Source organism: Balaenoptera borealis, assembly GCF_965194805.1.
Source record: "Balaenoptera borealis genome assembly, chromosome: 16".
NCBI lineage: Eukaryota > Metazoa > Chordata > Mammalia > Artiodactyla > Balaenopteridae > Balaenoptera > Balaenoptera borealis.
Window position 1 is genome coordinate 55,899,246 of NC_138872.1, and position 26,497 is coordinate 55,925,742.

General features: G+C 42.6%; 1 protein-coding gene and 2 long non-coding RNA genes across 31 annotated transcripts in view; 1 reads left to right on the top strand and 2 right to left on the bottom strand.

Annotated features, from left to right (window-relative positions):
* Window positions 1–26,497, top strand: part of RBFOX1 (RNA binding fox-1 homolog 1) — a 2,204,510-nt gene that overhangs the window by 1,546,431 nt on the left and 631,582 nt on the right. The gene's annotated exons all lie outside the window — the stretch shown is intronic.
* LOC309614218 overlaps window positions 1–26,497 on the bottom strand; it is a 409,767-nt gene that overhangs the window by 43,388 nt on the left and 339,882 nt on the right. The window lies entirely within an intron of this gene.
* LOC309614219 overlaps window positions 2,001–26,497 on the bottom strand; it is a 35,071-nt gene continuing 10,574 nt past the window's right edge. Inside the window, exon 2 of the long non-coding RNA XR_014236084.1 lies at window positions 2,001–24,969. This is a non-coding gene — a long non-coding RNA (uncharacterized lncRNA). The remainder of the gene's footprint in view (window positions 24,970–26,497) is intronic.

Genomic DNA, 26,497 nt, shown 5'->3' on the forward strand with positions numbered 1-26,497 from the left:
GGAAGAGTGATTGTTTGAAATTTTCTTTGATGATTGGAAATCTAGTATTTCATATCTCTATTCTATTCTATTCTGTTACATTTCATTACCAATAACTCATTTGAATGCCATTTTTTTGTTGTTTAGGGAGGGGAACAGATATATTATTCTGGAATGAGGAATTGTGGGATATCAAATTTGTCTGGTTTTAACTGTATCTATAGAAGTAAGCAGCGTGTTCCAGGGAAACATAAAAATCTATACGATGGGAAAGACCTAGTTAATCCATCATTCTCATTAGTTGGTGTAGTAGACAACACCAGTGGTTATCCCCATGTAGACCACACTTCCCAGTCCCCCCACTGCAGTTAAGTGGGACCATGAGACTTGTTCTGGCCTTTGGGTTGTGGGCAGGAGTAATGTGTATCACTTCTGAGACACAGCATGGGAGAGTGGGTGCAAGATTGCCAAACACTCTCTTCTTCTGCTACAGTGAACCTGAAGCCCTATGTTGAGATGCTGCACTCTCCATCAGCCTGGGTCCTTGAGTAATCATGTGGAACAGAACGTGCCTCACCCCCAGGATATACCTTAGATGTGTAGCATATGTGAGCAATGACCTTCTGCTGTATGAAGTCACTGAGGATTGGGAGTTAATAGAGCACTCTGGTATGAACTAGCCTATATACTTGAGTTTTATAAAATGGCTGCCATGATATATACATACATATATATATATATCATGGTGGACTTGAATTCTACAGACTGGATTTAAGTCTGGGGTCACGTCTCACACCAGCTTTCAGACCTAACCAGGGTCACTTAGCTGCTTGGACGACAGATACAGCTGAAGTTTATTGAACATGTCTGTGTGCCGGGTACCACGCACAGGGCTTTGCAGGCATCATCTCGTCAAGTCCTTCCAGATATTCTTTCCCTTGAGTAAACCCTTATCGCTTGGTGGGTGCAGGAATAGGCATGATACCGGAGGCAAAAGTAGAAAGTGGAAGTGCTGGACTTGAACCGGATCTGATTGATGCTTATGACTGTATTTTGCTCACCTCTAAAATGGAGTTGATTAAAATATTGCCCTTCCTGGGCACTTTTAGGATTCGATGAGCAGCCTGTGTGACAGAAGATCTGGATGCCGAGTAGATAAGGTGATTCATTATTTGGGTTCTGCCAGCACTTTTTGGAAAGAACTTGAGGGTTTTCTCTCGGGTTGTCACGGGAGCCTCATTTTCCAACCTTGAAATCCTCGACTTGTTTTCTTTTTTTTTTTTCAAGTGGTAAATGTTTCATCATTATTTTTGTCTCCTGTTGGAATTGACCCTCTCTCTCTCTCATGACATTTGGCTTCATCCTTCAGCCTTTTTCCTCTCTTTTTTTTATGGTTCCATGTTGCTGTGAGCAGAACTCATTTTTCAAAAGACAGATGGCGGCAACCCTGTTCTCTCTAAATAAAAAAGCAAAACAGCTGTTAAGGTGCAAACAGAGTTGCGGCCAGCAAATCGTGTCTGCTTCAAGTGTTGGCGAAGTTTCCCTTTAGGGAAGAGGAGCAATCTAAACAAAATGTGCAGTCTTGGCTGGGCTCTGCCAAGGCCCTAGTATAGAATGATGGCAAATAATGGAAATTTATAGCGTGCTATAGATCTAGCACCTTTCTATCTTGGCTGGTGCATATTTAAATGCAATACTAACGGAGCTGAAATTTATTACTCTCTAATAACGATAAAATGCCATCAGAGAACGAGATAAATCTTGGCCCCAAATCTTAGGATGCAGTGCACACACATGCTTGTAAAATACAGCCAGATACCGCTAACTCAGGAGTGTGAATTCAGAAGAAGCCAACGGAACAGAGAAAGGAAAGGAAGTGTTTTACAGACGACTGCAAATTGTTGTTTTCATGAGGCTGGGGTCAAGGTACATTGTGGCCTCGGGTTGAAATGAGTGTTGCTTTGTCTCACGGCTGATATATACTTGACCTTGACGGGGAAAGCTTTTTCCTTTTCTGTACGCTCCATAGCTGTCTCTTCACCTTTTCACAGCCCTGCGACAGGCTGACTTCCAAACAAATACTGATGAATTATAACCCTCTGGGAGAGGAACATTGTTGTTTTCTTCTTCTTTTTTTTTTTTTTTTAAAAAATGTGTTTTATTTATTTATTTATGATTTGGAGTCTCAGAGGCTTTGTAAGAAGAAAGTGAGGCAGGAAATAAATTTGCCAAATGCCATGTTTGCAAACCTCCTGTGATGGGAGAATTAGGTGTGCACCCTGCCCCTCTTCAGGCACATTTCGCATTCAGAGAGTGAAATTTTCCCAAGTGCCCATCGGGGGGTTGTCATTCCCATTTGAAGACAGGCCCTGCTAGCTCCTTCAGCCGGCCTGCGTGGGCACCCACCCATCTTTCTGAGCATCTAGGATTCATGGAATGAAGCCCACTTGCTTGGGAATCCACCTGCACCCTTGCTGAATTTCCATCCCTTGGTGGCTCATGCCAAACCTGCAGCCACGTTGAGAATGGAAGCTTTCTCTTACTGGCCCTCACTCTAGGTGTTTCCTCAGCTACCTTTTCTTGCAAGGGGATTTCTAACATTTCAGGTGAGATTCTTACCTTCCGTGGAAGCTCTAAGTCTAGGATCGCTTTAAGTCAATCCCAATAAGAGTGAGTCTCTCCTTTCTGGATGCGTCTTTGAGTGTAATTGTGTATCTGTGTCTGTGTTCATGTGTGTATGTATTTACATGTGTTGTCTTAACTGATCCTGTTTTGGAGATGTGGACAATGCTTCTAAATTTAAACGCACTCTTGTTCAGCACTGGAGGGACTGTTCCTGGTTTCCTAGGTTTTTACAAATGTCTGTGTGTGTATGTGGAGGGGTGTGAGTATGGGTATGAAAAATAAGAGGTGATGATCCTTGATGAGCTTGGAAATCGCACCCATTCCCTTAGTGTAGAGGAATTTCCTAGTACACGTGGTGTTATTTTATATAAAACTGTTTTCATAAACACTTTCCTCTGCCCTCATATGCATTTCCTTTTCTTGTGTGGAAGAAAGCTATGAAATAATGTAATTTGGTGCATTTACTTCATTTAGGTTTTGTTATGTTGTTATGGTTGTTGTGTTGTTGCTTAAGGAAAAGGCAGGTAACTTGGGGAAATGTTGATGCTTTGGATGAAAAGGGTCCTAAGTTTTTGTATGAAATGAATTCTTTGGAATAGGACCTTTTAACTGAGTTTCATGGACTTTTTGAAAGTGTATTGGAGGAAGTGGGGAAGGAGAGAGGGAGAGGGGAGAGGGGAGAGAGACAGAGACAGAGAGAGACAGACAGAGAGAGAGAGAGAGCTCATGCTGTGTGTATTTTCCCCCCTGAGAGATTTCATAGCTTTTGTTAGGGTCTCAAAAGCATCCTTGTCTGCCACCCTGGCCCTCAGTCCTCCTGATTCTGTGACATGTGCTCTGCATATTCAATCACTTTATAGTTGGAATTACATGAGCAGAGCTGTGAGTCCAGGCTAACTCATTTCTGGGAAGGGCATGACGTTAGCCAGAGAGGAAGCAGATCTTATGCAAAGAAGGGATGCTCAGGTCCAAATATCACATCTTTATGGGCTTTGCCCAGCAGGTGTAGCACAAAAAAGGAAATTCCTACACCTTACTTCCCATCAATCCTGAACTACTGGAGTCTATTCAGCTGCCACCTCCACCTCCCAGTCTATGGTCCAGCAATACTGACCTTCTCTTGGCTGTTCCAAATAAGCCTTGTTCTCTCTCGCCTCCCAGCCTTCGGACATTTTGTTCGCTCCACCTGGAACAGTCTTCCCTTTCCTCTGGCTGACACCTTCTCTTGTTTCTTGTCGCTGATGAAATGCTACTTCCTCCAGGAAGCCCCCTATGATGCTTTCTAGACTATGTTAGATGAACCTTCAATATCTTCTTCCAGAATCACCACTTCTCCTGCCAGAGTATTTGTCACACATTGTCATTTCTCAGGCCAGGTGTAGGGTACATAGGAACTTGCTGTACTATTTTACAACTCTTCTGTAAATCTAGACATACACACACACACATACACACACACTCACCCATATATGAATAAAAAGAAAAGGGAATGTGGGAGAATTTACCTGTGTTTTATCAAAGCAAACAGAAGATCAGAGATGTCCACCTAAAGAGTAAACAAGTAGAAAAGGAAATGTAATGGGATACAGCCCATGTGGTCATATTACAAAAGGAAGAGGCAGAGGAGGAGGAAAACATCCATTTTTCCCAAAGCTGTAGCTCTTTGAAATCTCCACCTTCCTAACTGCATTGTTACTGTTCTCCAGTATCTACCACACTACCTGGTTTTGGTGAGAGCTTAATATTTGTAGAACAGATGTATGAACAAGTGCATGAATGGGTAGCAGAACCTTATTAGTTGGATGTGAGCTGAATGGCTCTTCTTTTGCAGCAGGTACTGCTTTGGCTCCCATCTTTCTTGGTTACCACCTGGGGCCCCTTGGTTTAGCTTTTACCTTGAATTTCACTCTAAAGTATCTTTGGCTAAGGCCACAGAGGCCTGGCCACACCACGGGTCTCTCTTCTTCACCTGCCAACCCTGGTAGATGACTTTCCCAAAGGCCCGTCCAGCTTGACTGTCACCCACGTGGGGAGGAGGTGGTAGGAAGGAATGGTCCGTGATGAATGAAATGAAAAAGTGAATGAATATGATTAACAGACTTAAATGCTTCTCCTGCCTTGCCTTTTCTCCTGTACTCAGGTTCCTTTAGCATATTGGATTTTCCTTCTGGGGCTTGAGCACCTAGAATCACAGAATCACAAAGCAAAACAAAAGAAAATGCCACTTTATCACACTTGGTTAATAACAAATGTCCACAGCAGTATGTCAGTTTTATTTTTTTTTTCCTATGATGGGGGCTTGTGGATCAGACCATGGTTTGTCACATGAATGGATGATTGTTTTGAGCAAATGGTGCCACCTTGATAAAAATGATAAATATGGTAATAACTAATATTTTAAAATATTTTGCACATCAGGCATGTGCTAAGTGCATGTATATTGGTAATATAGTACATATATATAATATAAAATTGCCATTTTAAATTGTATGGGTGCTACCCTTACATTACTCTTACTTTTAAAAAGCTGGAAAAAAAAAAAAGAGGCTTAAAGGGAGCTAAGTATCACAATTTAAGTGAAGTCAGGTGGCTAGAAAGTGGCAAAGATAGGATTCAAACTCAGATCTTTCAAATCCCAAAGCCGTGCTAAGAATCCCTGCTGAGAATACGGTGCCCACAGCCTTCATCACCGGAACAGCACTGTGATGTAGGAAAGAGCTCCCTGCGGCCTGGGCCGTGCATGTGTGTGTTTGTTGCAGGGGCAAGAAGGAAGACTCGTGGGTGAAAGGATGGAAGGAGGCAGCTGGTCCACAGCTCTCTGCCCTGCTGCTCTGCCAGGCAAGGGGAGGGCCTACATCACCTCTCCCAAACCCATAAGGTCTCAGTGGCCAGGGGGTCCCCAGGAGGCCCTGGGCCAGGAGCCCAGGGGAAGCTGCAGGCAGTGACAAAACTCCAGGCTGGCAGGGTCCCTTAAGGCACCAATGGGAATCCTTCCTGAAAGCTTGAATCAGCTGGTGGCAGTGCAAAGTGTTCTGTAGAAAACCAGGGATGCTTTCTGAGCGGTCTGGAGACCTTCCAGGACCCTGTGGCCGCATCTGAGTCTGATTCCTTCACTTTAAGGACATGTACATTGGTTATTTGCACAGGCTGGATTCAGTGTCCACCATAGTATTCACCAAGCCTCCTGTAAATAGTGAAAATAACATTTAAAAAATGAGTAATAGTGTAGTACCTTCAATTGATTGAGCAATTTCTATGTTCCAGATATATATACAGGCAGAACTCGTTGCATTGCACTTTGCTTTATTGTGCTTCCAATTTTTTTTTACAAATTGAAGGTTTGTGGCTATCCTGTGTCGAGCAAGTCTATCGGTGCCACTTTTCCAACAGCATTTGCCACCTCATGTTTGTGTGTCAACGCTTTGGTAATTCTTACACTATTTCAAACTTTTTCATTATTAGTTCTTTGTTCTGGTGACCTGTGATAAATGACCTTTGATGTTTCTACTATGACTTGCTGAAGACTCAGATGATGGTGCACATTTATTAGCAATAAGGTATTTTAATATTGAGTATTACATTGTTTTTTTAGACATAATGCTCTTACACATTTAATAGAGTATAGTATAGGGTAAACATAACTTTTATAGGCACCAGGATATCAGAAAAATTCATGTGATGCACTTTATTGCGATACTTGCTTTATCATGGTGCTCTGAAAATGAACCCGGAATTATCTCTGAAGTCTACCTGTTTATGTGTATATATATATATATATATTTTTTTTTTTTTTCTAATTCTTGAAGGTAGATATTATTATCCAAACAGAAGCTGGAGCAATGAAATAACTTGCTCAAGGTCATATTCTTAGAAGTGGCAGAGACAGTTTTCAAACTCAGGTTTCCCTGACCCAGAGGATGTTTAGTCCCACCAGACCACGCCTCTCTCCTTGAGCTTATGAGGTTGAATTGGAATGTTATGCCTCTTTTTTTTTCTTCATAGCCCGGATGCCCCAGGAGGGCAGAAACTATGCCTCACTCATTATAACCCTAGAGAAGCCTCTGGTGGCAAATTCAACTAATATTTATTGGGCAACTGTTATGAGCCAGACACTCTGGTGGTTTCTGGATGTATGCGGCCCATGCCCCCATAGGGCTGACATGTAGCAGAGGAAAGCAGAAAAAAAAAAAAAAAACCCGCATAGTTAAGTAGGCAAAATGAGAAAAATGAGTACTTACTATGTGCCAAGCACTTTCTTCATGCTCTTTGTATATGAGCTCATTTACTCTGTGAGATGGCCCTGTTCTTATCCTCCCTATTTACACCCCAGGAAGGGAAAGGGCAGAGAAGGTGAGTGACTGGCCCCAGAGTGCACACAGCTAGGAAGCTGCAGAACTAGGGCTCGAACCCCACCGTCTGAATCTTGAGTCTCCACTCTTTGTCATGAAATAAACACAGCCAGGCCAGAGGCAAGATGGGCAGTGAAGTGCTCTGGCAGGAGGGGGTATTTCATTTGAGATGAGAAAAATAAGAAGGCATCCCATTCAAAAAAGAAAGGTAAAGGAACTCTGAGCAAAAAGACCAGCCTGTGCAAAGGCACTGAGGTAGGAAAGGCCTTGGTAAGTCCAAGAAACACACAGTGGGAAACTGCTGAAGGAAGGGGTTAATGGTCTTCAAGAAATGAATGAGATATTATTGGGCCACAGAAGGAAGACCTTTTGGTGCTGAAGGAATGGAAATCTATTCTGTCCCTCTTTCCATACATAATCTTCAGAAGATACTTTCCTCTTTCATGCCTTCTTTCACGGACATGTGTATATGAGGCAACCAAAATAGAAATAACGACCTTCAGAATGGACATCTCCCATTATGTCTTGCAACCCTTCTGACTAGATTATCTCCCTTTTCCTAGATCACAGATGGGTGTTACAAGCTCTACAATGACACTTGCAAATACAGTGCACACAACAGGCATCACTTATTGATCACTGTATTCTTTTCCACTTAGCTCTCAAATAGAGCCTCAGAATCCTTCTCAACACAGAACTGTAGGCTGCCATTTTTAATCATCCAGAGGTGAAATCTCTTATCCCTCTAGGTGTTTTCTGCTGGATCTAAGCCATAGCATTTGGAAAGGCAGTTGACAAAAAGGGAGACTCACTGTTTATGATGCCCATGGGGGTGATATCTGTCACCATCCCAGGGGATGTTTTGATAGGGCAGCCACTTAAGTTTCTGTATCCTCATGATAATCATATCTTGGAAAAGGCTTTAGGAAGAGGATCATAAAACCAGGCATTTCCTAACAGCGGGCTGTGGTGTGGCTTGCTAAGAATGTGCTTCTAATGCATTTTAATGACATGCTTTATAATATCTTATCAAAGATTGTAAAAGCATCCAATAATCATTTAATAAATATTAATGAAGCATTTACAAATTGCACCTTAATTTACAACACTGGCTCTCGTATCCTGCCCCGGACATTAGCACATGGGGATATGATGGCTCCAACAGAGACTGCCGTGGAGAGTCTAGTTCTGTGTCATTGTGCCATCTTGGTACCATAAGTGATTTTTAAAAATAATAATTCTTGGAGTGCAGTTCAGTGCAATGAAGCTTGATACCCAAAGCAGTTTTAGCAATTATTATTCTGTTTGGGGAACATTAAAACATAATCTACCATGAATTTATAATCCATAGCTTCTCTCTCATGCATTTTTTAAAATAATAGGCAATAATTAGAGGCCCTCGTGCAAAAACTCCTGGACAAGTTGGCCAGTGCCCTGTCCCTCCCTTGTTGTTAAGCCTTTGAAGCGGTGTATTCAAGATTGAGTTCAGAGCCGTGCCCCGCAATTTTCTCCTGGACCCTGCTGGCCTTCAGCCAAGCTGGTTTTCACATCTGAAGTCACACCTCACAGAAATCCGAAGCTCAAAGGACCCTTGGAAATTGCCCTGTCCACCTCCACGCTTTATAGAGGAGGAATCTGAGGCCCAGAGAGGGGATGGGACATCCAGAGGCCCATCCCTTACAGTAAAGGAAGAGATGGGACCAGGTCCCAGAGCCTTAGATAGGCAGTCGCATGCTTCCCAGGCCCGCAGCCAAGAAGAAGCGGCCTGCACTGGGGAGACTGGGAGGGAAGGTGGCGCCTCCTCCTCCGAGGTCCCGGGGAGTGCTTGGCTCTGGGGGCAGGGTCTTTGCCTCTGCGTCCAGGGGCTCCTCCGTACTAGGAGGAGTTGGCCAGCAGATGGCGCTGCAGGGATTTGAACTGGAGCGACCGCATCCTAAAGCAGCCCCAGGCCACGCTGGGGTTCACAGACCCTGCAACCAGAAGCTGTTTGAAGAGAGAGGATCCGTCCTGGCTGCAGGGACCTGTGGACCCCTGAGCCCCTGTGGGGAGCCCCAGCCTTGCTTGGCAGGGAGAGCCGGGTCTAGGGTGAGCCGGCATAGGCACCAGCGGACGCGAGCACTGGGGCTTGGATCCGATTCCCTCTGTGCGGAGCGGGGAGCTTGTTATTTTCGCAGGACTCAGCCAGAGCTCAGGGTGCCAGCAAGATGCCCTCCCTCTGGGTCGGGTCTCCCTAAAACCCATCTTCTGGGGATCCTTGTAAGGAACCCGAAGACTCTCCTTTCGTGGGAGGCGCAAGGCCAGCGTTTAAGGCTGATGTTTCATCTTCCCCCTTCCTGACTCCCAGGCCTGTGAATTGCCGCCAGGCCATGTTTGATGTGTTGTAATTAATAATTTAATTTGTGTGCCCAGGACAAAACGGTTTTACAAAGGAGTTTGCTTTACTTTTCAAAACTGCAGAATTAAATGACTAAAGGGCAGTTGGGGGCAGCCCTTATATGTCTGAATATGTCGACTCTCTTTTCCTGTTCTTTCCTCTTCCCCACACCTCCAAGAGACCGCGAATCTTCTCTCTCTCTGTCTCTGTCTCTCTGTCTCTCACACACACACCCCCTCACGGCAGCACTTACACAAGCCTCTGTCCCTCTCCCTCTCCTTGAAGCTGTTGTGGCATTTCTGCATGGAGATGCAGAGAAGATAGAAAAGCCTGGATCCCCCGGGCTAGGGCAGGCTGACCCATCAAATAGAAATACTCTCGCTGAACCTCTTAGGTAGAGTGGCCCTTTGTGCCTGTGGACTCTCTCCCTGCCCCTCTGTTCTCCGGCCCCATCTTCCTGTTGCCAGAGGGCACCGTATCACCTTTAAATCAGGTTTAGAGAAAGTTGACACGTGGCACCTGCTGTTCCAGACGTTACAGTCTTCTAGTTGCGAGGGAAGGATTTGCCTAGAGCAGCATGTGCTTTGCCTGGTGGTACAGGGGCGGCCAGGTCGGCCGCTGGACCTTCTCAGGCCTGGAGTGTGAGCTGCCCCGCCCCTGGATGGAGTGGGGCCAGAGGTCTAGCGGTCCTGCAGCCCTGGCCCACACCATGCTGTTCTCTCTGGGCAGCGGGACACTAGCTGAGCAAGTCCAAGTGTTGCTGGGACACTGCCTCTCCAACTCCTTTCTCCTAAACAACTTTCATAAGTATGTGTTCAATTAATAATCAAGGAAATGAATAGAGAGGATGAATCGTCTCTCTGAATAAGTTAACTATGTCTATTTTATTATAAAAACTTTATATAATACTGTCTCTGTGCCAGGAACTGCTCAAAGTGCTTTTTAGATATAAACTCATATATGCCCAATAGAAACCCAATAAGAGACACTGTTGATGTTCCTTTTTTTTCAGATGCAGTACTAGAGGTGGAATTGGTTAAGTAACTTAACCAAGGTCAGGCAACGAGTAAGTGGAAAAACCAGGTTTCAAACCCAAGCCGTCTGGCTCCAGAGTTTTTTCTCTAAATGTCTCCACTCAACTTCCTCTTATCCTTAGTTTTTTTGTCCTGTAACCAAGACTAATGTACTTAGATAAACCCAAGCAGAGAACAAGCATGCTAGAACTTAATCCCTGAAGCCCACCTTTCAGAATTTACCTTTCAAAAGACATGGCAAAGCAGGTTTCCAGATGAAAAAAGAAATAGTGAAATTATTTGATTTTACCAGGAAAACGGATAGATCTCTTTCCCTTCACCTCTGTAACCTATAGACTATATTTTGGGGTGTTAAAGATGCAGAAAAAGAAAAAAAGGGAAGGAAGGAAAAAAAGAGGGAAAGAGGGAGAGGAGACGAAGAAAGAAAGAAGGAGGGAGGGAGGGAGGGAAAGGAAGGAAGGAAGGAAGAGAGAGAGAAAGAAAAGGAAGGAAGGAAGGAAAGAAAGAAAGAAAGAAAGAAAGAAAAAGAAAGAAAGAAGAAAGGGAGAAGCAAACAAAGAGGGAGGGAGGAAGGAAAGAGAGAGCGGGAGAGAGAAAGAAAGGAAGGAAGGAAGGAGGGAGAGAGAAAGAAAGAAAGAAAGAAAGGACAAGCTTTATTTAATCTCCAGCCCAGAAACGGTGTCCGCAGCCCTGACTTCTCATTTGCCTGTTGCTTGGCACAGTTTCACTGCCTAGAAGCCTGCAGAAATTTTGGAAGTCAAGATCCAATATGATAATTGGCTTACAGATTTGAAGAAGGATAGACAGACTTTTCCATTTCCAAGATTCATTAGTCCAGCTCTCCGGCTAATAGACAGGGCTGGCTCTGCGTGTTAGCCCTTTTCTAATCAAATTGGCACACAGTCTGTGCTGTCTCTGGGTGGGAATGGACTGCTATAAAGTTGCTCTGCCTCAGTGTAAGGCTGGAGTTGGATGGGGTGGAATTTTTCTCACTGATGCTTGATCATCTTAAGCTCTTCATTTAATCACAATAAGGGGCTCCCATCTTTTAGAAAATTCAACCAAACATCCTTGTGACTTCTATTTGTGAAAGACTACCAAAGGATGTTTGCATGCTTTTGTGTTTCTTGGAAAATGTGAACCAACTGTGAAGTATCACAGGACTTGATCAACCTAGAAAATCTAAGAGGAGTGTGGGGCTTGGTGATGGGAATATGGAACACTTAGACTATCCCAAAGTTTGCAATTAACAAAGAAAGCCACATGGCAGAGGCTAATGAGAGAAGATTCTATCACCAGTCAGATCTGAGTATGATCCCAGCTCTATGATTGCAGCTATGTGTTTGTGGGAAAGTGTATAATCTAAGCCTCAGTTTCCTCATCCACATGTTTAAATGACATCAGCAAGCCAGCTGTTTGGTAGCCCAACCTCCAAATGAACTTAACTAAGTGTTGCTAATAACGTCAGGGTAAAACAGAAATATCTAAAATCTAAAAGCTGATCAAACAGAGGCAGAAAGAGATCACCAGGCTAACAGAGGCTGATAGAAGAATCTTAATGCATCACATAGAAGAAACAAAACTCTTCATTGGTTCTTACCCTGTTTGTCACGAAAAATCCTCTTCATTCAGGATGGGATAAACTTTGGTGGGGTGGTGGAGTTGGTATTGGTGAAACTATCTTAGGAGAGTGTTAGCTCTCAACAAACCTAAGTATTTTTATCGAGACTCATATCCAAAGACAATAGAATAACTTGGACACAAGATCAACAACTATCAATGAGAATGTGTGGCAAAAAGCAGAAGGGCATGAGATTGGAAATGAATAAATATCAGATATCATTGCAATTTTCAGAACAGATGGAAGGAGGCTGGTGGACCCTATAAACCAGAGGCTGGTAGCATCTCGTAAATCCTGCACTCAGGTGTCGGAAGGTCATGAGAAGCATGGTTTGTGAGTTTATTGAAGAGGAAAGCATGATAACGAGATTTGTGTATCAATTTATTTAGGATAACCCAGACCCAGCACACACCATTTCTCCCTGAAATGGTAGGTTTAGAGCATGTGGTAGACACATTATATATGAATTTAACCTGGAGAGTCAACAAAGAGACCTTTGTGGGACACGTATGTGTCCACCTTTGGGCAAGGTGGAAGATGATGGGATGGAGATTCAGAAAAGGAGGTGGAGAAGTCACAAGTTATTGATAGATTGGTAGCTGAGAGGCATGATCGGTAGATCGGTCCATAACGCCTTGGTGGTTTGGAACCGAGTGACTCCAGTGAGCTTTGAGCCCGGGTCTGTCCTGGTGGCATTTTTCTAAACATCTGGATGAAGATAGAGAAGGCTGCTGTTCGGTTTCGGGGATGGTATGACGTGGGGTGCTTCTGTCCATTGCGGTCGTGACTTTCACACCCATTTCACAGATGAGAACACGAGGCATAGCCAACATATCAGTTTCCTGGGGCTGCCGTAACAAATTATCACAAACTATGTAGCTTCACACAACAGGAATTTATTCTCTCACAGTCCTGGAGGCTGGAAGTTTGAAATCCAGGTGTCAGCAGGGCCATGTTCCCTTTGAGATCTCTAGGGGAGGACCTTCCTGGCCTCTTCCAGCTTCTGGTGGCTCCTGGAATCCCTTGGCTTATGGCGGCATCACTCCAGTCTCTGCCTCTGTTGTCACATGGCCTTATCCCTGTGCGTCCTTTTTCTGTCTCTTATGTGGATGCTCTCATTGCATCTAGGGCCCACCCTAATCTACTATGATTTCCTCTCTATTCTTAACTTAATTACATCTGCAAAGACCCTGTTTCCAAATAAGGTCACATTCTCAGGTCCTGGGTGGGCATGAATTTGGGGGGATGCTATTCAACCCCCTGTAGAAAGTTATGGGCATAGTCAAGGTCCAAGGATCAAGTGGCAGGTCCGGGACTTACACTCACCTCTGACTGACTTTACAGAGGGGAGTTTCCCCTTTATCTTAGAGGAAATGATCAGGATAGGAAAAGGACTCCAATCCTTGTCATTTGAGGAAGAGTCAAGGGAATATGTGTATCTATCCTTGAAAAAAAATACTCAAGGGATAGGATGATGGGGGTGGAGCAGAGTGGTGCCCCAGAAAGAGAGCCTATTTGGTCCAGCTTGTCTGGTGGGAACAGGAGGCTCACATGAGATCACAGCATCTACGATCTGTGATGCTGTCTCTTCCAGAGCTGTAGTCAGGGTGGTGCCATAGTTGACAAAGTGAGTGGAGAGAAAGTGACAGGCAGCTGTGTTTCAAGGATGTGGCTACAACTTTAAAGGCAGAGAGGCCAGAAGACCTAGTGGTTAAGAAAATGGACCCTAAGCCTTGCTGCCTGGCCTCAAATAGTGGCTCTGCCATTTACTTGCTGTGTCAACTTGGGCAGGTTGCTTAACCTCTCTGAGCCACAGACTGGGATAAAAATAATATCAGCCTCATCAGGCATATGAGATGATTCACTGTGATGAGATAATGCATACAAAGCCCCCAATTCAGTACATCTCACTTAATAAATGCTGATGATCATGATTATTTATAACATTCTTCTTTGGGCTCCCAAACATCATCCCATGTATTACCCACTGCCCAGAGAACGCAGACAGCTTGTGTCCCGTCTGGCCGTGGTGGTCCCTGCTTTCCTGCCTGACACCCGTGGAACCCCACCACCTTATCCGTGGTGACCTGCAATTCATCTCTTCCTCATTAGTGTAATTACAGAGGCTTTCCTCTCTTCCAGTAGCACTGCCAGTGGCTGCTAAGCAAGGTTTCAGCCAAGTTGACTGGACGGGCTTCCTCCTTATTTAAGGTGCTCATTACTGAGGGTAGCATGGCTTCCTAGCTTCGCTCAAGTCGAGGGAAGGAAACCGACTCTCCTTTGCACGTGCTTTGGTCCTCTTGTGGCTGCCAGCAAGCTCTGGATGGCCGCGACGTCTCTCCCTCTTGGTCCCCATTAGAATCGGATGGTTTTACTATTTTTTTAATCAATCCTAATTTGTCTTTAAAAGAAAAGATTACAATCCGGAGTCAGGAGCAAATTGCAAATTGGCCAACTCCTGTTTGGGAACACCCACTGTCTAAAGCTTTTTAAAAAATATATATTAGACCCGCTAAAGGAGCATTATTTCTCCCCCTTCCCAAGCTCTCTCATTATTCCTTGATGGAATTAGAGATGATATTCTCCAATAATTCCATGGAACAGATTGTTCATTGTTCAGTAGCTCTATCCTTGAATTTCACCAGCTTTTTTTTTTTGTTGGTGGTGAATTTTCCTTTTACCCTCCTTGAGGGACCCCCAACTTGGGTCCAGTTGAACTGAAAATGCTTTTGATGTCTCTGGGCACAAGGTGCAGCCTCTTCGCTAATCCTTGTCTAACTTCCAAGGTCTCTAAGTGCTGTGGCTGAGAGCACCTTTGGAGAAGGAGGCTGTCCTTGGCTAGTGGGAGAACCGCTCCGATTGGAAAGATAATGCGAGTCCACAGGAATAACAAGGAATCGTCAGAATTCAGTTCTGCAAAAAGAGCACGACCACCTCCTGTGCACAGATTGTTCGCTGCCCTTGTCTTCAGAAGATGGGAAAGAGCACCTACCGTCTCCTCCTATCCTCAGGGGCAACGTCAGTCAGGAAGTGAGTCTGTGTTGATGGGAAGCACGTGGGGAGTGGAGTCAGCAGGTCCCAATAGCACGACAGCCGTGTTGAACTTAGGGGTTACACCCTCACACCAACTCTTCCCTAAGAACCTGAAAACAGTGTGAAATGTGAACTTTGTTTAAGTCCACCTTAGCGTGAGGATGCAGAGGGTCATAGTGGGAGATACACTAATGGCAACTGCCAAGACGCAGAATTGGTCCCAATGGAAGGATTTCACGTAACAGAAGAAAAGGAAGCAGATGAGGAAGGGAGGCTGGGATGGGGCTTGGGTCAGTATTGAACAACTGACAGGTGCTGTATTGGACATTTTATGAATTCACTGATTTCTCTCCATTGTGGGGTGGTCAGGGAGTTGGTGGGGGGCGCACACTGGATGAAGAGGCTCTGGCTTCAGGTGGGTCTGGGTTGGGCTCCTGGCTCCGCTTTTTCCTAACTCAGGATAAACCTCCGTTCTGTCATCTATTAAAAGAGATCATAATAATGAGACTACCTAACACACTAGCCAGTAAATATGGGATGAAGCAGGCGGAAAGCGAGATCGTGCATGATGCTGGAGGAGAGGGGCTAAGTCAGGAAAAATGAACCCTCTAGGCGTCTGGGGGTGAAGATGAGAGATGCTGAGCCCCTCCTCTCCTCCTCCGCCTCCTTGCTGGGCTCCAGCTGGACGAAAGACTGTCACCACCTTGAGGGCACTTCAGAAAGTTGGCCAGAAAGAGGGAGGAGCATATGAGGCTGCCTGGAGAGCCCTGTGGCTCTACCTTCCAGCAAACATCTGGAGACGTCCCCTGGCAGCCTTTTGGTACCCAGCATCTGTGAAGATACGGGAGCACAGCGGCTAGAGGGTCCTCCTTGTTAGGGGACCCCTGACCTGCAGTGAGGACCCTTGACCTCAGTACTCCTTTAGATTTAATGTGCACAGGAATCCCCTAGGGTCTCGGAAAACCCAGATTCTGATTCGGTTGGTCTGGTGGGCAGGGTCTGGGATGCATTTCTAATCAGCTTCCGATTAATGCCAATGCTGCTGGGTCCTCGGACACCACCTTGAACATGAGGACACTCCGGGGGAACCATGCTTGGGATTCTGCTCTTTGCGTCTCCTTCCTCGCCCACGATCGCCCCTCCACCGTGGAGCTGGCCCATCTATCCTGGTTAAAGGATTCTACTGCTCCCTGTGATTATCCCTCACCATGCTGATTACGTTATACACTCAAATTAAATAAAATGCACCCTATCAAATGCGCTGCACACAAAAAGAATATTTATTTGAATATTAAGTACAAATAAGACCTCCCCTGGGATTACCTCAGGGCACATTTGCAGAATTTAATTGCAAGGTTTTTTTTTTCACTCAGGTTATTTCAGAACTCTACTTGTGAAAATATTTTCTTTCCGAAGGTAAAGCTGTGCTCTGTTGGTTTATTATTATTATTATTTTAAATCTGAAGAGCTCTCCAAGTTCAGTCATTACTTCCAGGGTCTAATTAATACTGATGATGACAAAGCAAACAGCCAGATGACCTAGATTTTCCTCTTCAATTGCCTGCAATTTACATGAATGCCTCCTCATTGTTTCAGAACTTTTGTGAAGCTAGTTCTTTCAGAAGATTCTTTAAGTTTAGGGTTTTAAGAGCTCATTTTTCATGAAGTATTTGTCTTCCAGCTCTCCTTCCATTAAGGTTTCCAGGAAGGGTGTGAACACACACACATACGCACATGGCACGCACACATACACACACACACACACACACACACACACACACACACACACACACACACACACACACACACACACACACACACACACACACACAGCAACAATAACCACCACCACCCAGGCAACCCTTTCAGACAACTGAACTGGAAAATTAGAAAATGAATACTCCTCCAGCTACAGGATTGTTCCCATTTCTTAAATGATGACATTTTGTAAAGTCACAGATCAGGAATGGAAAAGACCTCTTACAGCTATGTAAAGATTTCTTTAAATGCAGAAGGCAGTGTGGCTTAGAGAGCCAGCCTGGGCTGCCTTCCACTGGAAAGTCACTTATGTCCCTATTTCCTTGTCTGGAAAATTGGTTCAATGGGACTTAGTTCACCTCACTATAGTATGGTTCTTTCTGATAGTATAGTGGTTGTCACATGATTTATTTCTGTTGACATATTCTACTGTCTGTAGAGTGAACTTTTAAGGTCACAGCACAAAACTTCCAGAAATATCAGCAGCTTTTCACCACCTTTATTTTTCTACCACTGTGGTATCCTCCACCCAGCATCTAAGCACAGAGCTGGGCAGGCCCGGTCCATTGTCAATTTATAAAAAGAACAAATAACAACAGCAAACAGACTTTGGATTAAATGCACTTTCTTGCATTAAAAAGACACTTAAGCAGTGCTTTCTGTTGGATGTTCTGATTGCTTCGCAAATATTAACTCATTCAAATCCTGTGATGACCCTTTGGGGTGAGGCCCAGCTGAGGAATTTGTTCAAGGTTCCTAAGCTAATAAGTAGCAGGGAACTTGAGATATGAACCATAGAAGTCTGGCTTTTAGAGTTTTTCCTAAGGCATTAAGATGCCTCTCAAATGTCTTTCAATTAACCTAATCAGGATAACTGCCCAGATAAAGCTGTGGCCTGTGTATCTCTGCTGAATCTATTTAATTGGGTTGCAAATGATAAAAATATCAACTTCTGAAAAAATTATCACCAGAGTTTTGCAACATCTAACCAGAAGGGGAAAAAAAAGTCCAGTTAAAACATCTTAATTTAAAAATGTCTTGAGAACATATATTCCATTTAAGCGGAGATATGCAAATGGTATGTAAATAACCCACTTGGCCCTCCCCACTCTTTCTCACCTCTGGATGTGGAGAGGCGCATGATGGGAAAATCTGAGTTGAGAGCCCCACGCTATATAATCAGAGTTCTCTGGCTATAAGGTAATGATGGTCCCAGGAGACTGGTTCAGGGAAGCATGCCAAGCCCTTTTAGTTCCTCAGGACATTTCAGTGAGTGTTCAAATTTTCTTGGACTGAGCAAGAGATTGGGGTGGAGTTGGGGGAGCAATTATAACCCTTGATTATGAAGGAAAGGAATGGTGATTGCTTCTGCAGCTGAAACAAATAGAAATCGTCTTCGTAATAACCGCAATTGTTTTCTCCCTCGCTCCTCTGCCTCGGTTCACAAAATACCTTATTAAATCTGGAGAATAAAAATATGCCTGGGGTAATGGTTTATTATTAGAATAAATAATAGGCAATATGTCTCCCCCACCTTGCAAGTTATCAGATGCAAAGACATTTTGCTGGTTTCACTTGAAAACGTGCATGCATGTGTCAGGCCAGCCGGGCTGTTCGTGGCCAGGGGCTGCCCTTTCACTTCAAGACCAGCATCAGGCCTGAAATTAACAACTCCAAGGGACTGCATCCTTGCAGGAAGCAGATGGCCGCGGGAAGCTGAAGGGGATCCATGCCAGGTGCCGCTTGTGCTGCCACCTCTTGCTTGGTGTTTGTCTGTGGAATCCGTCTGCCTGCACAGCTTTGTCCCAGATCTGGGGGACTCGTTCTGTTGCTAATGGGGTATTTAACAAGTGGGTTCATGGCACAGCAAATGCAAAAAGCATATCCTCCAAAGAAAACTGCTCTTTAAAACCTGTTATTTGAGGCTCGCTCCAGTTCTGCGGGCATCCTGACCTCTGACATCACTTTAATCAGATAACCAACACTTGACTCTCCCTAGTGACTTACATCTGGAACAGTGGGTCTCTTGTGATAAGTACCAACATCATCAAACGATATGGTTTTACAGAGAACAGCAGGAGAAGCAGTGCTCACTCACAGTTGTGTAGTGTCTGACATATACCACACGTAAGTCATTTAAGTGCTAAAAATACTAAGTAGTTTGAGATTTTCATGACATGCTCAATACATTACCCCTAAGCACTGCTGGCCATCAATTAAATATGTTAGAGCTTTCAGTCTTTGGGTTTATCTGTTCATGTTTACATATAACACCAAACCAATGATTTTTCTTGTCCAATTAGTATTTAGCCTTGCCAAGCTCTTTCCCCGTTCTCCCAACCCCCTTTGGCTCCCCTCCAAATCTGGCACCTTTACAAAATCAGATGAGATTTTAGTAGCAGATTCTGGTTTTCCCCAAGGTTAAAATAAAAATGTCTGGGGAGAAGATGAGTGGATCCCCCAAGTTCTCTCAAATGCATTTTCTTCAATAATACGGCATGAGTCAGAATCGAGTTAATTAATCATGGCTGACCTGACTCACTGTTGTGGCTTTTTGTTTTCATTTTTTCAGTTGATTATTCCTCACTTCCTTTTCTGAAGTCTAAGCACTTATTACTTTCACGCACTATTTTTTCTCCCTTAGACCAAAAAGAAACAACAGCCAGAACAAGTGATGGGATCTATATTTGCTTATCTGACATAAACAATCCTGTTTTCTTTGAATCAGAGGACACACTTCACTGTAGGATGCAGTTGGAAAAAAGTAGTGGGCTTTATTACAACCATATGACAGCTTGGATTATATTCAGGGATTTCAGATCTTCGTAAACTCAGATCTCTAATAAACATTTTATATCAGAACCCAGAACTAGGGTGGGCAGATCAACCTTTTTCCTTGTTTTATAGTTCCCTACTGAAGAGAGTCTACACTAAAATACATAATGTCCCGGAAAATTTGGAGTTGAACTTTTCCCTGGACTTTTCCCAATTCGTAACTCTTTTGGTGCTCTGGGGAGTTATTTATAGCGACCATTAACTGAGTACCCGCTATGTGCCAGGTCAGACCTGGATTTGATGCTGTACATGCAATTTCTCATTTAATCATTCAAAAACTCTTTAACTCTCAGCTTTTTAAAAGGTATTATTATGACTGCTGTTCATTTGATTTAGAAAAGCAGTGCACGCTCATTGCAAGAAGTTGAACTAAGGTTAAAAGTGAGAAAAAGCTTCACTACTACCTGGTCCCCATTATTATTCTCATTCCCAGGACATAATTTGCATGCTTTTGTTTGCAGTTTGGTGTTTATCATCCCATACTTTTTCCAGGTGTGAATGGATATTTGCACGCATGTGCATATGTACAGGTTTTAAACAAACATTGGATTGTATTTTAAAAAGCAGTTCAACTTGCTTTGTTTTGTTCATTCTCTCATGAGCACCCTTCCATAGAAGTAAATTTATTTTTTTAAATTGAAAAAAATATAGTTGATTTACAATGTTGTGTTAATTTCAGATGTATAGCCGAGTGATTCAGTTATCATATATATCTAATATATATGTTCTTTTTCAAATTATTTTCCATTATAAGTTATTAGAAGATATTTAGTTATTAGAATATAGTTCCCTGTGCTATACAGTAGGTCCTTGCTGTTTATCTATTTTATATATAGTAGTGTGTATCTGTTTCAGTAAATTTCTAATGAACCCATAGTATTCCATAGTATAGATGAAGGGTTGGAAAATTATGGCCACAAGCCAAATCTGGCCCACCAGTTATTTCTGTAAATAAAGTTTTATTGAAACACAGCTGCAGCCATTTGTTTACACATCGTTTATGGCTGCTTTCCTGCCACAATGGCAGGGTTGAATTGGGGTAGTAGAGACAGAGACACTATGGCCCCCAAAGCCAAAAATATTTACTATTTGGCTCTTTATAGAACAAGTTTTCCCACCCCTGTTATAGAGGAACCACAATTTATTTAACCAGCACTGATGGATACTGATATTCTGAAGTTCCAGTTCTGTGCTATGAAAAGCACTGCCCTTCCTTCCCCATTGAATGGAAGGAAATGCACATTCTGTGTCATGATAGCTGCAGACTGCCCTCCACAGGTGGTAGCAATTTACCACTCATCTGTGGGTCTTAGGAGGACCTATTTGCCCACCCATTGCAAAAGGATAATATCAAACCTTTCAAAATTTCAAGCCAGCTATTGTCCTCATTTTTTTTTTTTAAAGGAAGCATAAACTCAAAAAGTGTTATTACTTCAGCCAAATTCACAGGGCCTATGGGGAGTAAAGCCAGGATTTGAACCCAAATTGTTTGGTCTAGTGTTCTGTCTGAAACAAATGCCCCCATCCCCCCTGCTCTCACATGAATATTAATAGCAATTTCTAGTATTTGTTGAATTAAATATGCCAGGTGCTTTGCTTAGTACTTTATATAGGTTATCTTATTTTGAGCTCACAACAAAATTAGATACTAGGTAGGCACCATGTTATCCCCATTATACAGATGGGGAAATTGAGAACAGAGAGAGTTTACAGTGTGGCTAATGTCATGTAGACAATGCACCATGATTGTCTCAGGCAGTCTGATGCCTGAGCCTCCAATCTTCACTGTGGAGAAAACTCCCACCTGCAAAAGGACCAGTGGGTTGTTACTGGAGAAACTTAATTTGGTGGAAAGTGTTCCACTCTAAACCCAGTCTAAACCCAATCTAACCACAAGAATCCAAGTGTGTAGATCTATGCATTTATGTAGCCAGATATCACAATCATTTTGTGTTTTGTTGCAAAACCACAAGCATGTAAACAGTCAGCAAAAAAAGCACCTGCTAAAGACAAATGAGGTGCAGATCGGAGGGTGGGTATCTGTGGTTTGGGATGGTTTCCTTGGTACTGGGAGCTGTGTGCTGCAGTGATTCAGAGGGGGACTTGAGCCCTCTAGATAGTAATTCCCTCTTCGATACTTCCTAGCTTTATGACTTCAGGACGTCACTCCATCTCTCCGTGCTTCAGTTTCCCCATCTGTAAAATGGACCTAAGGATCCTGACTACTCACCAAGTGGTGAGCATTAACTGAGGTCTTCCTGAAAAGCATTTAACGCATTTTCTGGCATGTTGTAAACACCAGGTAAATTTTAACTACTATTAATGTGAAATGTGTTTTGCTTTAAAATGATTAAAATCATTATTTTCCTGCCAGTATAATTAAAATCAAGCAACATATAAAGGTGTTATGATATTAATGTGCTTTCCCTACTTCCCCCGCCCCCCGCCCCCAGTATCATCTCCCTTACTTTGTTCTACCTTTAACTGTGCTGTTTGCAATTTTATCTTCTCAAATCCTTGGGTAGGTCAGCCCGCCCAACTCTTACTCATCCAGTAAGGGTTAGACCAAGGGCTCCATCTCCTAAAACACCTGACTGACACCTCCCTCCACTTTTTTCCCCACACAACAGGCTGGGTTGGTGCCCCTCTCCTTTGGGTGCCTGGGGTATCCTATGTTTTCCCTTATTATCACACTTATGACCCTGCATTATAATCTTCATCTCATTCCTCTCTCTTCCCTTCTCTTTGAGATTTTTTTTAGGAAAGGCGCTGGGTATCATTTACATCTGCATCCCCTTCCATTGGCACAGCATTAGTCAGATAGTAGGAACTCGGAGTACACATGTCAGATGTATGCAATAATCCTGAAATGCATGAAGGAAAAGGCAAACGGTAGCACTCACCCTGGGTACTTTGAAGCATGCTTTTATGGGACAATGCCATCTTATTTCGGAAGAATTTATAACGATTATGAAAATGGCAAATCTGAGAAAGGTACAGAGGTACCAGTTGATTTGATTTACTGAGTTCTATGCTGTTAGACTTCTTTGGTGCTCTTCTGAATAATAATTCACAGCTGTCCTGAGAACTGGAATTTCCCACATTCTATTATTATGAACAAGACAACATACATATCTATTTATCCATTCATTTATTGTATGTCTTCTTATTTCTCTGACTCCTACGTTTCCCAATTCAAGTTAATCTCTTGCCAGTTTCTTCTCGCTCTTGATCCTTCCACCACATTGAATTACTTGCACTTGTATAATCCCGCTGGGATTTTCACACATTTCCCTCTCTCCTTGAAATAATTTTTTTCATTCTTTTTCTGGATACATTTTCTAAAAAACAAAACAAACAAAAACTACTAACATCTTTTTTCAACTTTCTAAGACAAGGTTTTTGTCCCTTCTATGTGCCCTTAGCACATCTTATACTTTCATTGTAGCAAATGTTCTCTGTATTGTAATCGTCAATTAACTCATCTTTTTTCCTGCTTACACAACGAGTTCTGGAAGTATTCTTTGCTATTGTATTCCCAGTGCCTAGAACAATGTCTGACATCCAGACGGTGATATATATATATATATATATATATATATATATATATATATATATATGTGTGTGTGTGTGTGTGTGTGTGTATATATATATATATATATGTATATATTTGTTGAATATATGGAGGGACAAATGGTGGATGGGAAAACAAATAAATGGATTCCAAACATTATCTTGATCTCTAGAAAAAGAAAGCTGAATAAGACTCAGTTCTTTCCCTTGAAGATCCAGTCTGATGTGTGGGAGGGGAAATACTTGTAATAAGGTGAGGATAAAGCAGAAAGAACTGATAAGAGAGAGCTCAAAGTCAGGAGAAGATGAAAAAGGCTGAGTCTGAGAAAGATTCTGTGGCCCTGTTGACTAGATGAAGATAGGAGATGGGGGAAGATGAATCCCTGCTATTAAACATCTCGTTCAACCAGGAGAGCAAAGGGCCTCATGCTGGAGTTTATTGCTTCAGTGTCTAACCTTTCATAAGTGCTTACTTGGCAGCCCTATTGTGAGTGGTATTTGATTCTCTGGAAGCATCTTAAAGGAGCAGCACCAGACTTCCCACTGTCCCTTTTTTTTTTTTCATTTAGGCTATAAAATATATTGGTTTTGTGCATTAGTGCCATGGGAGAAAAAAAAAATATCACATGCTAGTTTCCAAATGAAATGGCATTTAGTAAAGTGTACATCTAAGATATTTTTCAAGGCTGGCTTTTAAAGAGTACATAGGAAGAGTCTTTCTTCATAACAGATGATAAGGAGTTACAGGTGCCTCTTCTCCTGAACCTCTCCCATAATGGTGATGGGGAATCTTTTTAAGAACCTCATTAGGTCTAGCAATAACTTAGCCTTCACAGCATCATTACATCCTGCTTGGATTGTCGTGTGACGACCACAGTCCCGTGATAGGACTCAGCCCATCTTGCATAACTGGCTATGTGCACTTGATGATCTCTAGGTGAAGAAGAGGAGGGCACCTGCCACCTTACCCAGAAGCCGTGGGTGTTACTAAGTTGATTTCTAAACAAAGAGGTAATGGCAGGTGTAGGTTCTATTAGGCAGCAGTAGAGGATGGTAGAGTTGACATCAAATTCACAAAGAATTTATGGCATTGGGCAGGAACATGGCCCCAAAGGAGAAGCTGGATATTGTGACTAGAATATGGACAATGTTACTAGAATACGGATGCTGTGATTGAAAAAGTATTGCCATCCCTCTTTAGTTGCATCTCCCATTTAGTTTTATGTTTTACATGTAGATATGTGGTCCGTTTTGAGTTAATTTTTGTGTAAAGTGTGAGGTTGAGATCAAGGTGTTTTGCTTGTTTTTTTTGTCTGTTTTGTTTGTTTTTGTTTTTGTTTTGCATAGAGACATCCAATTATTCTAACATCATCTGTCTTGGGGTATATCAGTTTTTGTAGTATTAATTTTTTAAGTGGTTACTCTATGGATTATATTACATATACTTAACTTCTCTCAGTCTACCTAGAATCAATTTTTACCATTACAATTGGGGTGTGGAAACCTTATTGCCATATATGTCCCTTACCCTCCTCTCTTTACGCTGTGTTTATCTTGTGTGTTGCATATACATACATTTAAAACCGAGTTAGACAATTTTGTAATTTGTTTTCAACCATTAAACATATTTGAAAGAACTCAAAGGGGTACACTAGTCTATTATATTCATATTTACCCATATAGTTACCGTTTCCTTTGCTCTTCCTTTATCCTTGATGTTCCAGGTTTCTTTCTGGCATTATATTCCCTTTGCCTGGCAATTCCTGTAGCAATTATTTCAGAGTAGTTCTGTTGGCAAAGAATTTTCTTAGTTTCCTTAATGTTTCATCTTCATTTCTAAAGGATATTTTCATTGGAATTAGAATTCTGGGTTGAATTTAGCACTTAAAAATCGTGTGTAGAGTTCCTTCTGCTATACAGCATATAGCTGATTTACTTGGCTGTACAGCAGGAACTAACACAACATTGTAAAGCAACTCTACCCCAATTTAAAAAAAAATCCTGCGCCACCTCCTTCCTGACTCCCTGGTTTATGTTTATTTAAGCGAGAAATCCACAGTTATTTAAATCGTTTTGTTACTCTCTTACAATATTGCATCATTTGTCTCTGGCTGTTTCCAAAGCCCCCCTCCCCGACCCTTCCCGGCCCCAGATTATATCTGGATGTGAGTTTCTTTGGGTTTACCTCCTTAGGGTTTGCTGAACTTGTTGAATTTGTGGGTTTATATCTTTTGCCAAATGTGGGGAGTTTTCAGCCGTGATTTCCTCAAATAATTATCTGCAGTGAACTTTATTCTAGATTTCTTTATTCTAGAATTTATCTTTATTGTAGAATTCCAGTGACATGCATGTTATACTTTCTGCTGTTGTTACAAGTCCTTGAGTTTCTTTTCCCTTTTTTTCATTTTTTTCCCTCTTTATTTTGGATACTTTTTACTGATACGTACTCAAATTCATTGAGTGCCCTCCTGCTATCTCTATTCTACATTTAAACTTTTTCAGCAATTTTATTTTTCTTTTTAATTTAGGTTATTGATTTTTACAGTTCTAAAATTTACATTTGGTTCCTTTTTATATATTCTATCTCTTTGCCACTACTGTCTATTTTTTTTATTAGTTTTAACTGTTTTTTCCCTTACTTGTTGGAGCATTTTTATAATAGCTACTTAAAATCTGTATTTGATAATTCCAGCATCCATGTCATCTCAGTGTTGGTGTCTGTGACTGTCTTTCCCCATGTGAGTTTAGATTTTTCTGTTTCTATGCCGAGTAATTTTGGTTGTACCCTGGGTATGTTGAATATTATGTTATGAGACTCTGGGTCTTGTTTTTATTTTTAATATTTATTTATTTACTTGGCTGTACCAGGTCTTAGTTGCGGTACATGGGATCTTTTAGTTGTGGCATGGGGATCTAGTTCCCCGACCAGGGATCGAACCCTGGCCCCCTGCATTGGGAGCGTGGAGTCTTAACCACTGGACCACCAAGGAAGTCCCTCTGGGTCTTGTTTAAATCCTATGGAAATGGTTGATATTTTTGCTTTACCAGGCAATCAACCCAGTTGGATTTAGGCTGAAAGTTTCTACCTTTCTTCTATGGTTTTGTTTCCAATATCAATTCTGCTTTCAAAGCCTTTGCTTTGGATCTCATGTGTGTGCGTCCCAGTGGCCAGTCTGGGACCTGAGCAGTAGTCTATTCAGTTCAGTTCTCAAAGTCTGTGGTATCTATTTAGGGTCATGTGCACATACATCTAAGTTCAGGGGTGTGTCCAGAGTTCATGAAAGTAGTGCATGAAGTTATTTTCCCAAACTCTTTC